This window comes from Bactrocera tryoni, chromosome 4 (genome assembly GCF_016617805.1).
Source record: "Bactrocera tryoni isolate S06 chromosome 4, CSIRO_BtryS06_freeze2, whole genome shotgun sequence".
Classification (NCBI taxonomy): Eukaryota; Metazoa; Arthropoda; class Insecta; order Diptera; family Tephritidae; genus Bactrocera; species Bactrocera tryoni.
The window spans coordinates 37,435,466-37,455,023 of NC_052502.1; the positions used below are offsets into that span (position 1 = coordinate 37,435,466).

At 36.9% G+C, this 19,558-nt stretch overlaps 1 protein-coding gene across 4 annotated transcripts in view; it reads right to left on the reverse strand.

The window, feature by feature from the left end:
• Positions 1–19,558, reverse strand: part of LOC120773713 (ataxin-1) — a 44,325-nt gene that overhangs the window by 14,072 nt on the left and 10,695 nt on the right. The window contains exon 1 of one of the 4 annotated variants that reach the window (XM_040102757.1): positions 11,364–11,486. The exons of 1 other annotated variant lie outside the window; for it this stretch is intronic. The gene's annotated coding sequence lies outside the window, so the exon portion shown is untranslated. Of the gene's footprint in view, positions 1–11,268; positions 11,487–19,558 lie in introns of those variants that run through there. 2 more of the 4 variants (XM_040102755.1, XM_040102756.1) reach the window with 2 other exon arrangements.

Here is a 19,558-nt window from a genome sequence, read left to right on the forward strand (position 1 = left end):
CAGTAATCCATGTCAAATTTTGTGAAGATACCACGTCAAATGAGAAAGTTTTCCATACAAGCCCTTGATTCCGATCGTTCGGTTTGTATGGCAGCTATATGCTATAGTAAGCCGATCTGAACAATTTCTTCGGAGATTACATTGTTGCCCTAGAAAATAACCTGTGCCAACTTTTGTGAAGATACATTGTCAAATGTGAAAGCTTTCCATACAAGAACTTGATTCCGATCGTTCAGTTTGTATGGCAGCTATATGTTATAGTGGTCCGATATCGGCCGTTCCGACAAATGAGCAGCTTCTTGAAGAGAAAATGACGTTTGCAAAATTTCAAAACGATATCTTAAAAACTGAGGGACTAGTTCGTATATATACAGACAGACGGACGGACATGGCTAAATCGACTCAGCTCAACATACTGATCATTTATATATATACTTTATAGGGTCTCCGACGCTTCCTTCTGGATGTTACAAGCTTGGTGACAAACTTAATATACCCTGTTCAGGGTATAAAAATGGAAAATCTTACTGAAAAGTCTGACAAAATTTGAGACAAATTCGTAAACAAACATGGCCGCCAAAAGTAATCCCTAATGGTAGACGTAGTGTCTTTAGTAGCTTATATGTATGTATTTTCTTTAATTACATGGATCTAGAAGAGGTTAGTAGTGATAGCTTAAGGTAGCTTTAAACTGGCGCGGCTTCTTTTGCGGCAGCTTACGCTAAATATTAGGAACACTAAATATTGTAAAAGGCAATCGGCCAAACGAGAGCATATCAGTCCCCAATCATGCCAAAAATAAAATTTAATAATTTTCATTTATTTTATCTGCACGAGTCATCGAAAAATACACTAAACTTAGCAGCTGTTTTATTAAAGCCCCATTTATTTGCAAATACAAACAATTAATTTGAATAAAAAATATTATTTTCTTCCAATAAGCATTGCTGCTAATAAAATGTTGGAGTATTTTTTCAACGCTGTCATTTTGCTTTGAGAGCCGCATGGCGCGATAACATACATATTTCCAAGATAAGCGTACCTTTTTTATTGCTTTTATTGTTATTGCTTTTTTGTTCCTACATTGGTATTTATGTATGTGTATGTGTGTTATTATTTGCTTAATTCGATTTTTTTCGTTTATTGCCTTTTTTTAATTCTTCACCGTTGAATAGTTGCAGAGAAAGTTCACCCGCACTCCACACCCTGCTGCTGCTGCTACGCTGTCACAGCAAATATGGAACTTTTATTCATTTTTTTATTTTTGTTTTTATTGTTGTTTTTGTTTTTGTATCGGTTTTATTTTTGCGCTCCGTTCACTTTCTCCCTCCGCGCAGCCGAATGTGCCGAGTGTGGAGCATAAAGCTGAACGCTGACTGGTATGTGGTGTGCTTCCTTGTTTGTTTGCGATAGCCGAGTTATTTCATAACAACAATAACAATAGCAATAACAAAGTACACTACTAAATGCAGGTACCCCATGGAGTCAGCTACAAGCCCAAACACACACACACATACACACATGCACATCCACAGTAAATAAATAAATATATATGTATGTATGAGCATGAAGCGATTTGCACTCATACTCGGTATCTAGCCATAGCCAAGTCCATAAAGCTTCGCGATTGAATTTTCGTTGTTTACTAGGCACACACACATTCGTCCATACATATGTATGTATGCATGTAGAGCTGCGTCGTTTGTGGTCGTAGCTACTCTCGTAGTGGCTTTGTTGGCCGTTTACATAGTACGAGTATAGTAGTAGTGTCATTGCCAAGGCTAACAACATGGCTTGATAACTGAAACAAGTTAATTTCTTCGGCGGCGTCGTCGTGCAGCCAGCGTCGTCGCAATCGTTGACGTGATTCGTTTGGTTTTGTTGTTCTTGTTTTTCTTCTTCTTCTTCGTATTTTTTGTATGAACGACTTTCTTCTTTTTGTTTTTATTTTTATTTCAGACTGGTATGGTTTTTGTTGTTGTCGTTAAGCAATACAGCACAGCTTCCTCCGTTGTTTCCAGTGGCCATTTCACAGCTTATTCTTTCGCCTTGATTTTATCGTTGTTGTTATTACTATTACTTTTTTTTTTTAATTTTGCCCGCTCTTATACTCTTTCGTTTGCCGCCTCATCAGAAAACAAAAGAAACCACAAATCGTTTTGTGGTTTACATATTTCTGTAGTAATAGTAATTTGCCGCGGAATAGTAGTCGGTGTATGTGTGTGTGGGCGCGGGGGTGTGAAGATGAAGTGTTTCGACATTTTCTTCGGTCATATGCAATCAAGTTTCCTCATGTTTCAGAATAACCCAAGGCAGCAGTGGCGTGGTGGAGGAGGTTAGGAATGCTCGAAGTGTTTATACTCTTGCAACATGTTGCTACAGAGCATAATAGTTTTGTTCACCTAACGGTTGTACGTATCACCTAAAACTAATCTAGATAGATAGAGGGTTGTGTATATATAACTGATCAGGAGGACGTTGAAGCTGTAATTATAAGAGCTTCTGCAGACAATTTGATAACCCCGCTCACTCCCCAAATAACGGTACTGTTAAAAACTACTAAAAGCGCAATAAATCAATTACTAAATCCAAAGACATTAAATTTTACCCCCGAGGCGGTATGAGAGCACTTTTGCGAGCCTGTGTCAAAATCGGACGATGGGCGTGGCACCGCCTTCTTTCAGGTAAAATCATATATCTCGGAACCCTCCGACCGATTTCAAATCGAAATCTGGTATGTGACATTTTCTCACATTTTTATGTTACATGGTGAAAATGGGCGAAATCGGACTACAGCCACGCCTACTTTCCATATAACACGATTTTAAGTTCCATCTGATTCTTTCCATTCGAGTGAACAAATCGAGAAAAAATTAATATAACGGGAAAAAACTTTACACGAATAACGTCTTTATAGTATGTCACCTTATGACCACAAATTGTCCAAGTCCAACAAAAGCTGTTCAAGCCCCTAGGTAGCGAATATGTGGAGCCAAGTATCTATAGTTGACTTTTGACTAAAAATATCGGTCAAAGTGTGATATATTATTGAAATTCAGAGAAAATCTTTTCCTGATAGTAGTATGTATGTATGTTATCGGGTCAAATACTTCCATTAGACCCCATATATCTAATATAAAGATTTTCGAACTTCCATGTGACTTTGTACGCCATATATCGACCAAAATGTGAGTCATCTTAATAAAATTAAGCGTGTTTTCCTTATAACAGTGAATATTTGTGATTAGAACTAATAAAATCGGATGAAAGCTCGTCGTAGACCCCATATAACTAACAGGCCTCATATATCTGAAGGTACTTCCCACGTTTTATTCCTTGCAAGTTGCAAAAGTATGAAATGTTCGGTTTTTCCCAAACTTAGTCCTTCCTTACTTGCTCATTACTATTTTTAAAATGCGAGGCTATACAACTTGCATACCATAAATATAGTATAATTGATAAACAAATGGTTTTTATGCCTTTCGAGGTGTTAAAGTATATTGCTTTTTAATATATTTTGCTTGAGGAATTCGCTATAAATAATTATTTAATATCTTTTAAATATTTACTGAAATATTTTAAATATCTCAGAAAGTAGACGCATAAGTAAATCCCGCCCATCCCATACTTTGGATCCTCTCCTATAAGCTCTCCAAAGAAAGGTTAGTATTCCTAATGAAAATTCATAATCTGAACAAATTTGACTTAGACTCGGAAAAATAGAAATGCGCTCCAAAATTGAACCAAAAGCGAAAATACATGCCTTTCTTAGATTACTGTGATCTGTTTTACCATAAATTCGTTCCAGAGAGTCAAACCGTCAGAAGTTTACTATACCTCGTATACCTTAGCCGTTTTGAGGCGTTTTTTGTAGGAAACAAACGACCGGATTTGTGGGCAGAAAACATCTGTCAGTGTATTCGGTGGGTTTGGCTCTTGTGGCTCTTTTTTGATTTGGAAACTAAAAAATCTGCTTCGGGGACCATTAAAAGTCATTCACTGAAGCTTTCAGTCTCAAGATTTCTGTAATTTGGCCAATACCACCATTTAACTGCGTTTTTAACCTGCGAACTCATAGGAATGTGTACAAGCTACATACATATATTGCTAATGGATTGGAATACTTCCTTTTTACAAAAAGCTATTTTTAAGGAATCATAAATCCTCTGCAATCAGCCCTTTTGAAAATAAACTAGGATTGATTAGTGATTATACTGGATATTGAAAGCTTAAAAAGTTCTAGCCTAACCGATTAATGATCCATATTATCATGTTGTACAACATCTACTCAATCGGAAACTAATTTCGTAGTTCTAAGTCATTATAAAAAGCTCTTTCAAGCGTACTTAAAACTATCGCTTTATAACTATTTCCAAAATTCCATGTAACAGAACAGAGTCTCCTGTTGCTCCCTCCCCTAGGGCGTCATTTCCGCACCGATGGAGTGGCTAATATCGATAAAAGTATTGGCAAAAGTCACGAGTGTATTTAAAAGGAACGGTTATGGACAAATGGAACGGGCTATCAAGTCTTATTACAAGTATACGTAACAGCTTTTAAAAAATTTTGTTCCACTCGCTAAAACTCAAAAAATTCCAAAAATATGTAATGAATATTGTCATCTTTCGACTTCATTCACCGAGTCATGTCATTACTTTGTATACAAATAATAAAACCCCTCTCCAAGCAGTGTTAATTAATTTCACCTACACCTTTGATGCGTCGTTTATTTTACACTACATCTCCAACGCCCGCCTACTCCTTCGGTCCTGCGCTCACTTCACCGACTCCACAAGCCAACAACATGTGCTGACACAGTCACTGCCCCCTATTTGCTCATGAAATACGATTAAACTAACAATGCGCCCACATTAACATAAAATGGACGGCAGCTACATGACAACAAAGACGATGACGACAAAGCCGTTCGTTGCCGACTCCTGGTCGTTGGTAGCCACGGAATGCCAAGCATGGTTCACATAATAACAAACCATATACATATTTGTTTGTACGCTACTACGGGTAAGTATTTAACCTGTAGAAAGTAGGAGGGTACACTTGTAACTGTTAAAATAGTTACGATATGACTCGTTTGGAAGTGCTGGATTCAAGGAGATCTTTTAAAGTGTATCGTTAAAGTTCACGTTACATTTAAGAGTACTAACGGTACTGTAAGTGGATATCACCAGCTAACTTTCTGTCTCTCTCTCTCGCGCTTTTTTTGAGATTGTGGTCTAAAATTGTAGGTATGTCATTTATACGAGAGTTTTGTAGTCGGTTCTTAATCTGCTTTTATTAGCTTTTCTGATGTTTATCTCTAAATCTAACCAACATATACCAGCTGATCAAAATTGACACGGACTGGAATTTTTACCATAAGGAAAAAAAATTTACATTGTGTTTCCTTAAAATTCTGTGCTTCCATAGCATCATTGAAAATCTTTCCGAAGTGGTTTGTCTGTGAAGATGCGAAAGTCATCGAACATTTGTCTCACGCGTGTTGTCTATCCAACTCTGTTAATGACGATAACATCGAAAAACTTAAATAAACAGTGTTTGAAAACCGTCTTGTTGGCATCAGAGAGATAGCAGAGGATCATCTCAATACTTCTAGTGGTTCGACTCAACACATTTTTGTTAATATTAGCAGTGTGAAGCGTGTCAATGCTAGACCTGTGCGAAAAGTCTTATCTTCTGCAAAAACAAAATCGATTGTAATAGATTCTAGGGTTTATGAATATGAAGTCGAAGCTGTTCAACGATCTAGCTAATATCGCTCCAAAAATCAGCCATCCGCGTAAAAATAAAAATTAGCTGAAACCCAACTATTATATGTTGAGGAATAAGAACTGGATTGACTTAGGAGCCTATTTGGAACTAAGTTAATAATTATTTCTATTAAAATACGTGAAAATGTTTGATTTGATCGCATACTAGTATTATATAATATACAATACTGAAAAATATTGCTGATAATCGTATATTTGTTTAATAAACTGCAGGAAACAATGAAGTACCTCATGTGCTCTTGTCCCGGGTTAGCAAGACTAAGCATCTGGGATCCCCACAGTATGATACACTGGAGGAGGTATCGACCGTGAGGCCGTAAAGTCTTTTAAAATTCGCGTCAAGCGCAGGCATCCTAAGCGATGACTACTCCTCTTGGACTTAGCAAGTGAACTTCATCTGGTATCGAAAGGACCAAACTGGTCCATAGTTAGTAAGTAGTATAGTAGTATACTGTATATAGTAGAATACCGATACTAACCTAAGCTATTTGCTTAATCAATGAAATGATTTAGAATATCACATCATTTGTAAAAAAAACTAGGAGCTTTAGTTGAGCGCTCAGTCTACAGTGTTTCCTCGAACCATCCACCACACTCCAGCGCTCGTCCTGAAACAGTCAAATTTACGACTGGGTAACTACTCGTACACATTACGAGTATAATTATATGTATCTTGTAAGTGTGTATGATAAATAATCTAAGTAGTAACGTAATTTTTTGTTTACTATCTTTTCGACTACAAATACAACACGCCGATGCGCTGGTGCAGCCCAACAACCGCCCCACTTGCACTCACACCAATGCATGCTTGAAGAGGTTTCTTGCAACGACCATTCCACCATACGAACAATCACAACATTAACCACAACAACAACGGCAACTACAGTGACTGGTAAAATGCCTACTTTTCTACAAACAACAAACACTTAACTTAATCATTTCTACATTTACGCTTAAAGCGCGCTTGGTATGTGGAAAAACTGGGTACGAGTATGACTTTACTCAATGTACGTATGTATGTTGGTAGATAACTATATATGTATGTTTGTATGTATGAAAGCTGCGGAAACGGGTTCTGGCATTGAAAAGCCAAAGAACACGCCACAAACCGTGTCGTGGAATCAACGGACCCCGCTGGCATTTTGTGGAGCTTCGCGCTGACTCCACGACTGTGCCGAGTCCACATGGTGTGTAAGTGTGTCGTTGTTATGCGTACGAAACGTAAACGTGGCGTAAGCACAACAACGCTACTATTGTTTTTGTTGTTATTGGGTTGTAGTAAATGCGCGTATGTATGCAGGTGAAGGGAAGTGAAGGGCGCTGAGTGATGGAATGCGGTGAGGCATTACAGTGTGGCATGCTGTTTTGGTGGCAACAAAATGGCCTTGAACAAAAGAAGAAGAAAACGAGGAAGAGTATAGTCCAGTAGCTGGAAATAATAACACGTAAGTGCGTTTGAAGTGGAGCTTACTTACATCGTAGCATACAGGGTAATTATTTCGATTAGGTTAAGTAAGTAAGTAATAAATTAACTTAAGTGGGTGGAGGTTGCACGTAAGGTCAGCGTTGCTATTTGCTTAGCGTTGACATCAAGTGTTTTTAGGGCCACAATAATATCAAAAATATATTGAATTAATCGTTTAGGGTGGAGACAGTGTTTAGCTGGAATATTCTGACATCAATGCCGAACTCACGCTACTTCGCTATGACGCTGATTACAAACATACACTGAAGGGAAGAATGAAGAAGCAGTCTGTTGCCAACGGCATCTAGTATAAGAATTGCTAAACATTGAAACCTCTCGAAACTCTATTCGCCAGTGATAGTGACTTTGCGGCTTGTCTGCAACATTTGACTTAATTTATTAGGGGGCTTTTGGAAGTAACGATATATAATTGAAAGATTATAAAATAAAGAGTTTTTTGTGAGATCGGTTTCCATATTATTTGAATTTTATCCGATTGGAGCCTAATCGGTTCTCCGATGACTGCCTGCATTCTGGCGTTGGACCTTTCGGTCTCCAGTGAGTTCGGCACGCGCTGGTCAACAACCAGAACTTGTGCGACTTCGAGATCCTTCTGAACCGTAAGAGTTCATCTGAGCAACTGGCTCTTAGTAAAATTACACTTACTCAGAAGCTCTTTGTGAGCTAGGTGAAATCATCTTATCACGACCTTCTCTATTGCTCAACTTTTGCCAGACTGAGTTCGAAATATCTCGGTTGACACACCTTTGGCAAACCTAGCGAATTTGCTAGGATTGATATTAACCACATTAAATTAAATTTTTGGTAAGCAGAAAATGATTTGTCGATCTATGAGGATCTGGTGATCAACCCTTGGGAGTTTAAGGGTAACACAAAGCATGATTTTCTGTCCAAGTGTGATTCATCGATTTTGGATTACCCCTACGACCTGGCCTAACCTAACCTAGGGTCGAAAAAAAGCTTTTTAAATTCATAAACCCACGTCTCGTCACCAGTAGTCATGCGTTTGATGAATATAGAATCCTCAGCTGTGTTGTACAGCATCTCTTATCCGATCTTTATTAGAAATTGTACACGCTTCTTATCCAAAACATTAAGCAAAATGTATTGAGTCGATCCATATGAGACGTTGGGATTTTCATCATGATTTTGAAGCGCTACACAAGAGGATGGATGGATCTCGAAAAATACAGGTTTTCGATGACTTCGATAACTGACGCCCTTATATGTCTTGTGCCACTAAAGTAGTTGGGTTCGTGATAAATTAGACTCCACTAAACACTCCAGTAACATTTTTAACGAATTCGTAGCTGTGATTCAATTGAAAACTCAAATTTCAATCAAACTCGTTCTTCAATACAATTTTTTCCCATAGTAGACGTAACAAACCGGCATAAAAAAGGTTATACCAGTTTGGTTCAGTTGTATTGTCCAGTCCGGGTCAAATTTGATCAGATGGTAAGATGGGAATATGGTGCAGAGGCCTGGACGATGACAAATGATGAATCGTCGTTGCGAGTTTTCGAGAGAAAAGTTCTACGAAAGATTTATGGTCCTTTGCGCGTTGGCCACGGCGAATATCGCATTCGATGGAACGATGAGCTGTACGAGTTATACGACGACATTGACTTAGTTCAGCGAATTAAAAGACAGCGGCTACGCTGGCTAGGTCATGTTGTCCGAATGGACGAAAATACTCCAGCTCTGAAAGTATTCGACGCAGTACCCGCCGGGGGAAGCAGAGGAAGAGGAAGACCTGCACTCCGTTGGAAGGACCAAGTGGAGAAGGACCTGGCTTCGCTCGGAATATCCAATTGGCGCCACGTAGCGAAAAGAAGAAACGACTGGCGCGCTGTTGTTAACTCGGCTATAATCGCGTAAGCGGTGTCTACGCCAATTAAGAAGAACAAGGTAAGATGGGAATATTTCAGTGAACATCGTCCGGGGTGTACATAAATGCATGATGCATCTATGGCAGTCATCTACCTTGGAATTGGTGTAAATACTAACAATACTGTCAGACCGTAAATGCATTGTAAAGTCACTCTTGCCAATAAGCTCTCTTTGGGTGTAAGTGGTAAAATGAGAAATAAACCGTCTCTACGAAAAATATAATACTTTGAAGTATGAAGTTTCTCAACATATGGATATATAATATCTGGTTTTTTTACGTACTCTTAATAGTTATTACGTACAGAAAAATAGGTGATGAGATCTTGGAGATGTGCTTGAGACTTACTTGCCATAGATTTAACCAAAAATGATGAAAAAAGGGATATTTAACTAAAATTTTCTTCAAACTTTTGTCATAAATTCATAAATTGTAGAATAATGTTATTTTCCCCTTCTTTTATTGTCTATGATGTGATTTTAAAATTTTTTGGCCTTACCCTGTATCCACACATGTGATAAAGAATGCTTACATATCCTGACCAATAAACAAAAACCCCACAAAAAAGCACAAACGAAGCAAGTGAAAGATGAAAACAAACAACTTCTACAAAATAAATGCATGCCAACAACTGGCAAGTATTTACAACAATTCGTCTCTCACACGCGAGTGCTTTCACGCTCTCGGCCGCATGCTTGCTCTCTTTTATGCTCAACAAATTCACACAGTTGCTACTGAACGGATTTTCTTGGCCGTCGTCAGGTTAGCCTTGCCTGTGGGCTGGCTGTTGTTGTTGTTATTATTGTTGCTGTTGCTGCTTCTGCTTCTGATTGGAGTATTCAGCTGCACAGAACCGGTCTATTTTTAGCCAAAAGCCATGGCTAATCAGTGTAACTTTTAATGTTTGTCTGGAAGTGTCCGGGCTCTACGCTGCCAACTAACGACGCAGCGCACATACAATACGCTTTTACATTACAATAAAAGCGTGGCACAATATGGTTATGCGTTTTAACATTTCCATATGTACTTATATACTTATGTACATGTGAGTTTGTGTAGTAATAAATGTTTGGACGAGTATGGCGTTAAATTTGTTTACACTGCGTAGTTTTAAGTTTTGGTAATAATTACTTTTTGTACTAGCAAGGCACAGCAACAACAACAAAAACAAAGAGCTGACTGTTAAAAAAATATACTTATATACATATGTATGTATGTGGTATTAAAAAAATAAAAAAAATTAAACATTAAAAAATTTAGAAAAAAAATAGAATTAATTTTAAAATTAAGAACAAAAAATTTAAATTAAAAAAAATTTTGGTAGCATAATAAAATCTAAACCTTTATAATATAATAAGAAAAAAAATACATAAAAAAATTAAAAATAAGAATAGAAAAAAATTTCTAATTAAAAAAATATTAATTTGGTAGCACAATAAAATTTTAATTTAAAAAAAAAAGTAAATTTAAAGAAATTTAAAATAAATTAGAAAAATTAAAAAAAATAAAAATAAAAAGTATAAATTAAAAAAATTAATTTGGTAGCATGTTAAAATTTTAAGCTTTATAAAAAAATTAATGAAATAAACTTAAAGAAAATTAATAAACTAAAATTAAGAATAAAAACTAAAAATTAAATAAAAAGTTAATTTGGTACAAAAATAAAATTTTAAGCTCTATGAAAAAATGTATAAAATAAATTTAAAGTATGTAAATTTAAAAAAATCAGAAAAATTGTATAAATTAAAAAAAATTAGAAAATTACAAAAATTAATGTGGGCATAATAAAAATTTAACCTTTATGAAAAAATTAATAAAATAAATTTAAAGAAAATTAAAAATTTAAAATTGAAAAATTTTAAAAATTAAAAAGTTAAAAAGAAAAAAAAATTAAAAAATTAAAAAAAAAAATAGAAATTAAAAAATATTTAAAATGTTAAAAATAAATAATTTTTTAATTAATTATTTTAATTAAAAAATTAAAAATAAAAATCAAAGATATAATTTGGTAGCAAATAAAAAACTTTGTTAAAAAAATTAATCGAAATTAAAAAAAAAAGAATTTAAAAATTAAAAAATTGGTAGCATAATAAAATACCAACCACGTATTGCAAAAAAAATAATCAGTGAAACAAGCGCCGTCTGCGACTCACTTTTATACGTACATATGTATGTATGTACATATGTACATATCTACATGTGTTGAATGCCACTCATACGCCCCGCCGTCACACGCTTGCACAAGCTACAGATGTGCAAGATGTTGCTGTGTTGGCGTTGAAATTGTCTAAATTGTTGTTGTTGTGTTTCATTTCATATTTTAAACGATTTTCTGAAGTCAAAATTTTAATTTTTATTTCTTAATTATTATTTTTTTATTTAGTTTTTTTTTTAACTTTGTATTATTGTTTTTTAATTTATTTTAATTAAAGATTTTTTATTTATAATTTTTTTTATTTACTATAATTATTACAGTTTTTTCAGTGAATTTAATTTAATTTAAATTTTTTTTAATTTATTTTAATTTCAACATTTTTTTGTATATATTTTTTATTTTCTGCAATTTTTAGCGCTGCAATTTACTTCTATTTATAACTTTTTTTCCAGTTTTTGCTTGCTGCAATTTTTCGAAATACAAAATCGGTAAGCGAAATTGAAAACGGCATGGCACACAATTTGTATACATTTACACATTTATTTATACGCAATAAACACTTCAAATTGTTATGCAATCTAAGCGCTTTCAATGCGAGCGACCGGCCATCCATCAGGCAATCATTTGCTATGAATGTGTTTTTTCACAAAAAAAAAAAAAAAAATGAATACAAACAAATTAAACACAATTTTTTTACTGTTTTTTCCCCCTTTTTTCTGCTTTGTACGAATTTAATATGATTTATTTTTTGTTTTCATATTTTTTCTCGGCTTTCTTGTCCGCCTAACCGCTTTTTCAACGCTTGCACGTTCTTATTGTATTACTTTGCATTCATTTATACGCTTTATACAGTTTTATTGAGTTTTCATTGTATTTTTTTTATTTTCAAGATTTTTGCCTTTATTCAGCTTTTGCTTCATTCTTAACGTCCACGCTGTGTGTCCGCATATTTTATACAATTTTTCTGTTTATAGCCTTTTTATTGCATTTTTTAATTCTCGCAATTTTCGGTTTTATTTTTTAATTTTTTTATATATTTTTTTTTAATTTGGTTTTATGTGCTTTCTGCTTCTGTTTTTGTTTATTTTCGGCTACTTTGCATTTTTGCAAATCAACCACACACACGCACACACTGGCTCAATTGCTGTCGGCAACAACACGCTGAATATCGTTATAATTCGCATCCGTCGTGGCCGACGCCGCCACCGCTAGCATGTTTGCTGTCGTTGTGTCTGTTGATTTTTGTTGTGCGCGCCTCCACACGTCACGTCGCGTTGTGCCGGACAATATGATTGCCACTGGAATTGAGATTCGTGCGCTGCGAACTGGCGAATGCGGCCACTTAAGTCCACTTATGAGTGCGTGTTTGTGTGTCTGTCGCAGTACAAAGTCGCACAATACAACAGTCAGCTGCTTTGTCTGAATGTTCGTCCGTCCGTTAGCCACTGCCTGCCAGCGCCGCCTCAATGGAGTTCTTTCTTTATTTATTTTATTGGTGACTGCCAAATGCGGTGAATAATGTTATTATTAATGCTAGTGGCGTTCGTGTTGTTGCTATTATTATTATTATTTGTTGTTGTTGTTTTCATTATTGTAATTGTTGCTGGCGTTTTTGTTGTCATTGTCGCTGGTTTTCAGTTTCATTTGCGTATCCACGAAATTATTTCTGCTGAGCAATCAGCAATCACACACGAACATGACTCCGAACGAGCTGCCGACCGAGATGCAAACATGCGCGCCGCCTTACAACATCCACGGCGCGTAGACTTCTGAATTGAAGCGAAATGAATTCGCACTCGCTGGCGATAGCAACTCGATGGCTGGCTCTTGGTAGTTGGTGTGCGCCCTACTAGTCCCTACCAACGGGCCATAGACAGTGGCGCGTGTGAGGGGCGCAGTTATAAATACTTGGTTACACACGTACAAGTAGCGGCAGTCAGCGACTCCCCACAGCCTAAGCCTTCTAGGCAGTGCGCGAGAATGACGTTCGATTGGACGAACTTGGTAAACGAGGTGGCACCTCGCTGGCGTAACCGAATCCGTCCGACCAAACAAGGCATACAAAGTCTTCGAAGGCATATTATTTGTTGTTATTTTTTCACTACACACAAACAGCAACAAAAAATGTGTAAATGTGCACAAAAACAACAATACTCAATTTCTATCGCAGTTATCAACAAAGCGTCGGTGTGCGTAAACTTGTATGCGCATGTGTGTATGAGTGTGTGTACGTGTGTAGGCGTTGGGCGGTTCGAACCGACTCACAGTGGCTGGAGCATCCAATAATGGAGCGGTACAGGCCACAATATGCGACGTATTTCAAGAAAAATATTAGCTACTTGTTACGTAAATGCAGCTCACCCCTCGCCACACCGATTAGATTACATGAAAGGATAACGGATACTTACATATGTATGTGTCTATGTAAATATGCAATCGATATAAAGAGTAAATAAAGGTTGAATCTATTTTTGTTGGTAATATAACCTCAAGGGCAGATTTAGGCACCACACGTGGTTGCTTACGGTACATTGAATTTTGGTTGTGGATGGAGAGAGTGATAAAGGTGTTTAGTTGCATTGAAGAAAAACCGGCAGTGATAAACTTTGAACGGTAAGGATGGACACTCCGTGTGTTAACTCGAACTTTCGAAAAAAATTATCTTGCTGAGAAATATTAATGTTGTCCAGAATTCGTTTCTTCTATTGGTAAGCAAAAATTTACAATCAAAGCTTTATTACTTTACTGGATTGGTTCATATTCTACAATAAGATACGCTGTCCTACTGATAACTCTTTGGAGTGTCTTCCAAGAATGTGTTCCAGAAAACTCAGTGAAGGTTGTTGTGGTTGTAGGAGGACCAAAGAGTACTCCTAAAATAATTTTGAGGAATGCTGCCAAGTTGACAGTCATTAGCGGATATAAGTTTGGATTTTCCTAACTACCATGGGAACGATCGTGGATCGTGCAGTTTAGCTTCGACTTCCTTTAACCTTTTCGTGCCGAATGCTCTAGGCATTTTGCTATAATAATTCCGATTTTATGTGGTCGTCGCCTGTTTTCAAAGGATATTGTCTGCTGTAATCTCATTACATTGCTTTAAACGAATACACGGATTTTGGAGACCATTAGCATAATCGGTTTTGGGAATCAAGCGGTGATGCTAAGGTGAGTAGGTGATTGGCCTTTTGCATCTGATTCTAAATTCGGAGTTGACGGTATCGCTGGGCTGATGATAAGGTTACACCGTGTTTGCTGGGTCGCCAGAAACTCAAACGTAGTGAACCAGGGGTACCGCGGAAAGGTGGGATTGACATTTAGAAGGGATAGGCTATATTTTCGCATCACCCATCTAAGCACTTTGGAAAAATGTAAATACTACACTGGCGATGAGTCTTGGATCTACACCGATGGAAATAGACGATCAATCGGTCGAATGTGATGGCAAAGGTGAGCCAAAGCCGAAAACACCACGTCAGAGCAGATTAAAATTCAAGGTTATGTTGACAGTTTTCTTCGTTTATCGAAGTTTATAGTGCACTCCGAACTCCTTCCGGCCAGCCAAACTGTGGAGAAGGAATACTACTTGAGTGCTATGCGTCGACAACTCTTGGTTTTTGCGTCAAGATAATGCACCGTCACATACTGCATTGAATCTTTTTGAGTTTTTCGCCAAATTTTCGACCAATATCGTGCCGCAACCACCACATTCGCCTGATTTAGCTCCGCATGACTTCTGGCTATTTCGAAAACTCAAAAGACCGCTTCGGAGGAACCGTTTTGCGTCAACTGCAGACATTAAACGTGAATCGCTCGCGCCTTGAAGGCCATTCCGGGAATTGACTTTAACAACTGCTTCGAGGATTGGAAAAAAAGTTGGCACAACTGTATTAGGGCCAAGGGGAATTAATTTGAAGCGGACGACGTAGATTTGAAGAATAAATTACGAATCTATAGTCTCTATAGTCTAAAGTTCCATGGATGCGAGTATATTAAAGTCGAAAGCTAGGCGTTGTCCGCTTGTAATTGGTTAAACCATGGCATTAAATATGGTAAAATGTTCAGAGACTATATTTGCCACCTTGTTACATACTTAGACCGCACTCCGGATCACATTCATGTCTTCCTTGTGAAGCTGCTTCGTCGGCGGTTGTTCCGGAACTGAAAGTCATTCCATCTTCAGAAATTTATGAAAATCAATGCATACAAGTACAAAAATAACAAATCAATTCAATGGGGAAAAAGTTTCCATCAGCATGTGGGTACATTTAGGGCAAATCAACGCTGTCATATGACAACCGCTTTGAAATCACATGCCGCCTGTACACAAAGTGCGCCATTATGTGTGACCTCCAGCTGATTTCTATGGAGACCAACTTCACTTTTGTTGCTATTTGTTTTTGCTGCTTTTTTTCTCTTTTTTTGCATACAATTACTACGGAACTGATTTGCGCATGCCTCACGAATGCTTAAAATCTTTGTTGCTTTTGCCTTGTCGTCTGCAAATACTTTTCCACCGAGCTTTTGTTGCTTTGAGCATTTCATTCGTTTCCTTTCGGAATGTTTATTTATTTCCTCATCAGTTTTGTTGTTGGTGTGATTGTTGTTTCGCTATTGTTTTTGTTGCTGCGAAAGCTTTTACTATTTTTACACACGACCACGCGCCTTCGCGTGGTCCTGGATGACAGCTTCGACACTTCTGAATGGGCCTTGGTCACCCACACACACTTACTATCTATATATAGCATAGTTTTGTGCGCCATGCGCCACACGGTGGCAAACCCATGCCATTTTTGATTAAAATAAAAACGAAACAGAAGTACGAAGTTCACCCGAGGTTCGCTGGGCGCTGCCGGGAAGTGCGGCTTTTGATGACTGGCACGTGGCACACAACAGTAGTTAAAGGCAAACGAAAATTTCATTCAGTCATACAACAAAACCGTAAAAAAAACTAGAAAAATGGGGAAATAACAAAGAGTATAAGAGTAGGGAAAACAACCAAAACAAAGCGAAAAAACTTTGAGATGACAATTCGATAAGCACGCACACACACACAATTTAAGGTCACTCAGTGACAAAAACAATTCCACGAATATTTAGACCAGATCTTCGATTGCCCAAAAATTGTTTGTTTACCAGATGACTTATATAAGCTTCGATAACCCACGGAAAGTTTTTCATAAATAAATAAAAGTATAATATATATTGACACATCAACCGGTAAATATATTTTGTAAGAAATATTTTTCTGTGTTTAACGTATCGCAATCTCACTGAGGATATCCAAATAGATTAGTAATAATGGGCTGTCAAAAAAGTCTTGCGGTATTTTTATTGATTCTTTTTTTTATTGAAATTGAAATGAATTTTTGATGACTCATGCCCAGCTCTTGACCGATGCTACGGCTGCTACTATGCCGGTCTCTTTCGACCAATTCAGCATTTTTTTCGCATTTTTCGACGACAGGCCTTCCGGAGCGTGGCGCATCTTCGACCACCTCTACACCAGAACAAAAATGTTGAAACCATCGTTATGCGGTGGAAATGGAAACTGTATCGGGTCCATAAACTGCAAAAATTTTATTGGCGGCTTGAGATGCATTTTTGCATTTATCTTAGTAGTACTGTAAAATATGCCGTATTTTCTCTTTATTTTGCTCCATGTTTGCGACGCTATTACTCACGAACGACTTAAAAGAAACGACAATCAATCAAACACGTGTTAGCGCGTGAAATGAGCTTTCCAAAAAGGTATAGCATGACCCGATGCGACGTATAACTAGAACTACGCGCTTTCAGCGCCAACTAGCGAAAATACCGCAAGACTTTTTTGACAAACTATTACTATATTCGGTTGTACCGAAGCAAAAAAATCCTTCACAAAAAAGTTTTCCATACAAGAATTTGATTTTCATTGGTTTGTTTCTATGGCAGCTACATACAATATACAAAAGTGATCCGATATCCGCAAAAAATGTGCAGCTTCTTAAGGAGAAAAGCGCGTATGCAAAACTTCATATCAATATCTCGAACACTAAGGGACTAGTGACAGGCAGAGTCCCTTTCCTTTGGCTTCTCAAAAATATTAATTCTGTCATAAATACAATATTACCACGGAAGGGAACAAAAATCAATTTAAGTCTTATTCAACCACTGTATTGGGAGTATTGGGAGGCGTAGAAAATGTTCATTCTCATCCCAGTGAAGGCTGGACATTCGCAGAGACTATATCACTGCCGCTGCTCATCCTCCGCGCATGCTCTGCTTTTCGCCGAATACACTTCCCACTTTCTGAAGGTGGGGCCTAAAGAACAGGTGCCCTGTAATAACCTCTACGATGTTAGTACTCCCTTTTGTTTACCATTATGAGCATTTTGGTCTGTCCCTCATCACTACTACTTTGCGGTATGCCCTGTGTCGCTTGTGTTTTAAGGCCTGAGATATTCCTTTAGGGTCCATTGCTTCAAACAACCCTTGAAGGCGAGTCCCGAGAGGACCAGCTCGTCTTCCTTTTCATTTGCTTCTATTCCTATGTATATAACCGGGTACCCAGATGATATTCACCGAGTTACCTGCTAAACGTCTAGTTATTGTCTGCTTGCATAACCTAATGCAATGAGACTTAGGATTGAAGCTACGAATAGCCTTAAATACCGTTTGTATATCCAATAGAACGGTTATAGACTTGCTGGTTAGAGTAGAAGCCCCCTTGGAACCTTCTGTAATACCAAAAATTGCGGCCCGAAAGACTGAATTATGTTAGAAGCTTGCTCCTGTTTCACCCTTTGATTCGACAGTGTATATGTACATATATCTTGCCATTGGAGCTGCTGATCACAGAACCATTTTTCCAATCTTCACTACTGGGGAATGAAAAAGAAGTATTTAGTTACTACATAGTGGATCTCCCTTACTCGGTCGCAGTACCAGCTTAATCCGATTTCATTAACATGATCGAATATGATGCCTAAAATCATAAGCTGACTGGCCATAACCATTGTCTCATACTTCACTTGTGTATGTTTTGGTCGGATGTCAGGGATAACCTCCAGTTGCACCTGTTCCAGGGATTTAATATGGCACTTTTTTGTTAATTCCATCCTCCACACCACTGCACCATACGTTAGTATTGTGCAGATGACACTTGTATAATAGACCAAGTAAACCCTCTTTGGAGCAATAGCTCTTCTGCAGAAGTTCCAAATTGGAAAGACTTTGGAAGCCTTGCTCTCCAGATCCAGCAGTATGTGAAGAGATATGTATATGTAAGCAATACAATAATAATAATAGCGATCTCTTAAAAGTGATGCTAGTGAATAAAGCTACAAAGAACTTTTTGTTAAAAGCTTTTTATTTTACTAATAAACCCACAATTCACAGCTTTCATGGCTGTATCTCAAAAACTGTTACTCAAGTCAACTGGGACCTTGAGAACAACATTCTAGAGATGTTGTAGAATTAAATAAAATAATAAAAAGAACGATCTTTTGAAGTCGTGAGAAACATGTAACCCCTTATTCGAATGAACATTTCAATAAGGAAGTTTTTTGAAAAACAATTGCATACAATTAGGCGAAACGGCAACAGAAAGCTCAAATTTCAGCGAATTCTCATACCAAATACGGTGATAATACATACTTATTTAATTTTTATAGTGTAGCTTTTAACAAAAAAATTTAATTTTCGAATCTCTAAAAAGTGAAAAAATTAAGATTTACCTTTCATTCAAAGAAATAATATACGAAAACGAAGCAAACGCTCTTAACTTTCGCATTTAGCAATCATCGAAATAAAAATCCTTGGTACAACAATAATTCGCTAAATTTTTTGTTTTCATAAAAACATTGTTATTTTGTTATTTTTCTCCTTTACTGTAATCAAATTCACGTCCACTATTAAAATTTAACACAAATTTCAGTCTTTCGCTCGTCTATTTACAAACACCTAAATCGACTTGTATGTGCGTAATACACACCGTGTATAACCATATACATACATTTAAATATACATATATATATAAGTATGTACTTGTACATATGTACATATATATTTTATTTAGCTGCGATAAACGAGCATATTTTTGGCACCTGTGCGATATGCTCCAATGAGTGCGTCTGTTAGTGGCTGCAAATTAAACAACTTTGATAATTCACATGATGGGCTAAAATACATACATAAACACACTCGTATATGCTAACAAAATCTATAAAAGTTGATGAATAAACACAAGGGTGTGT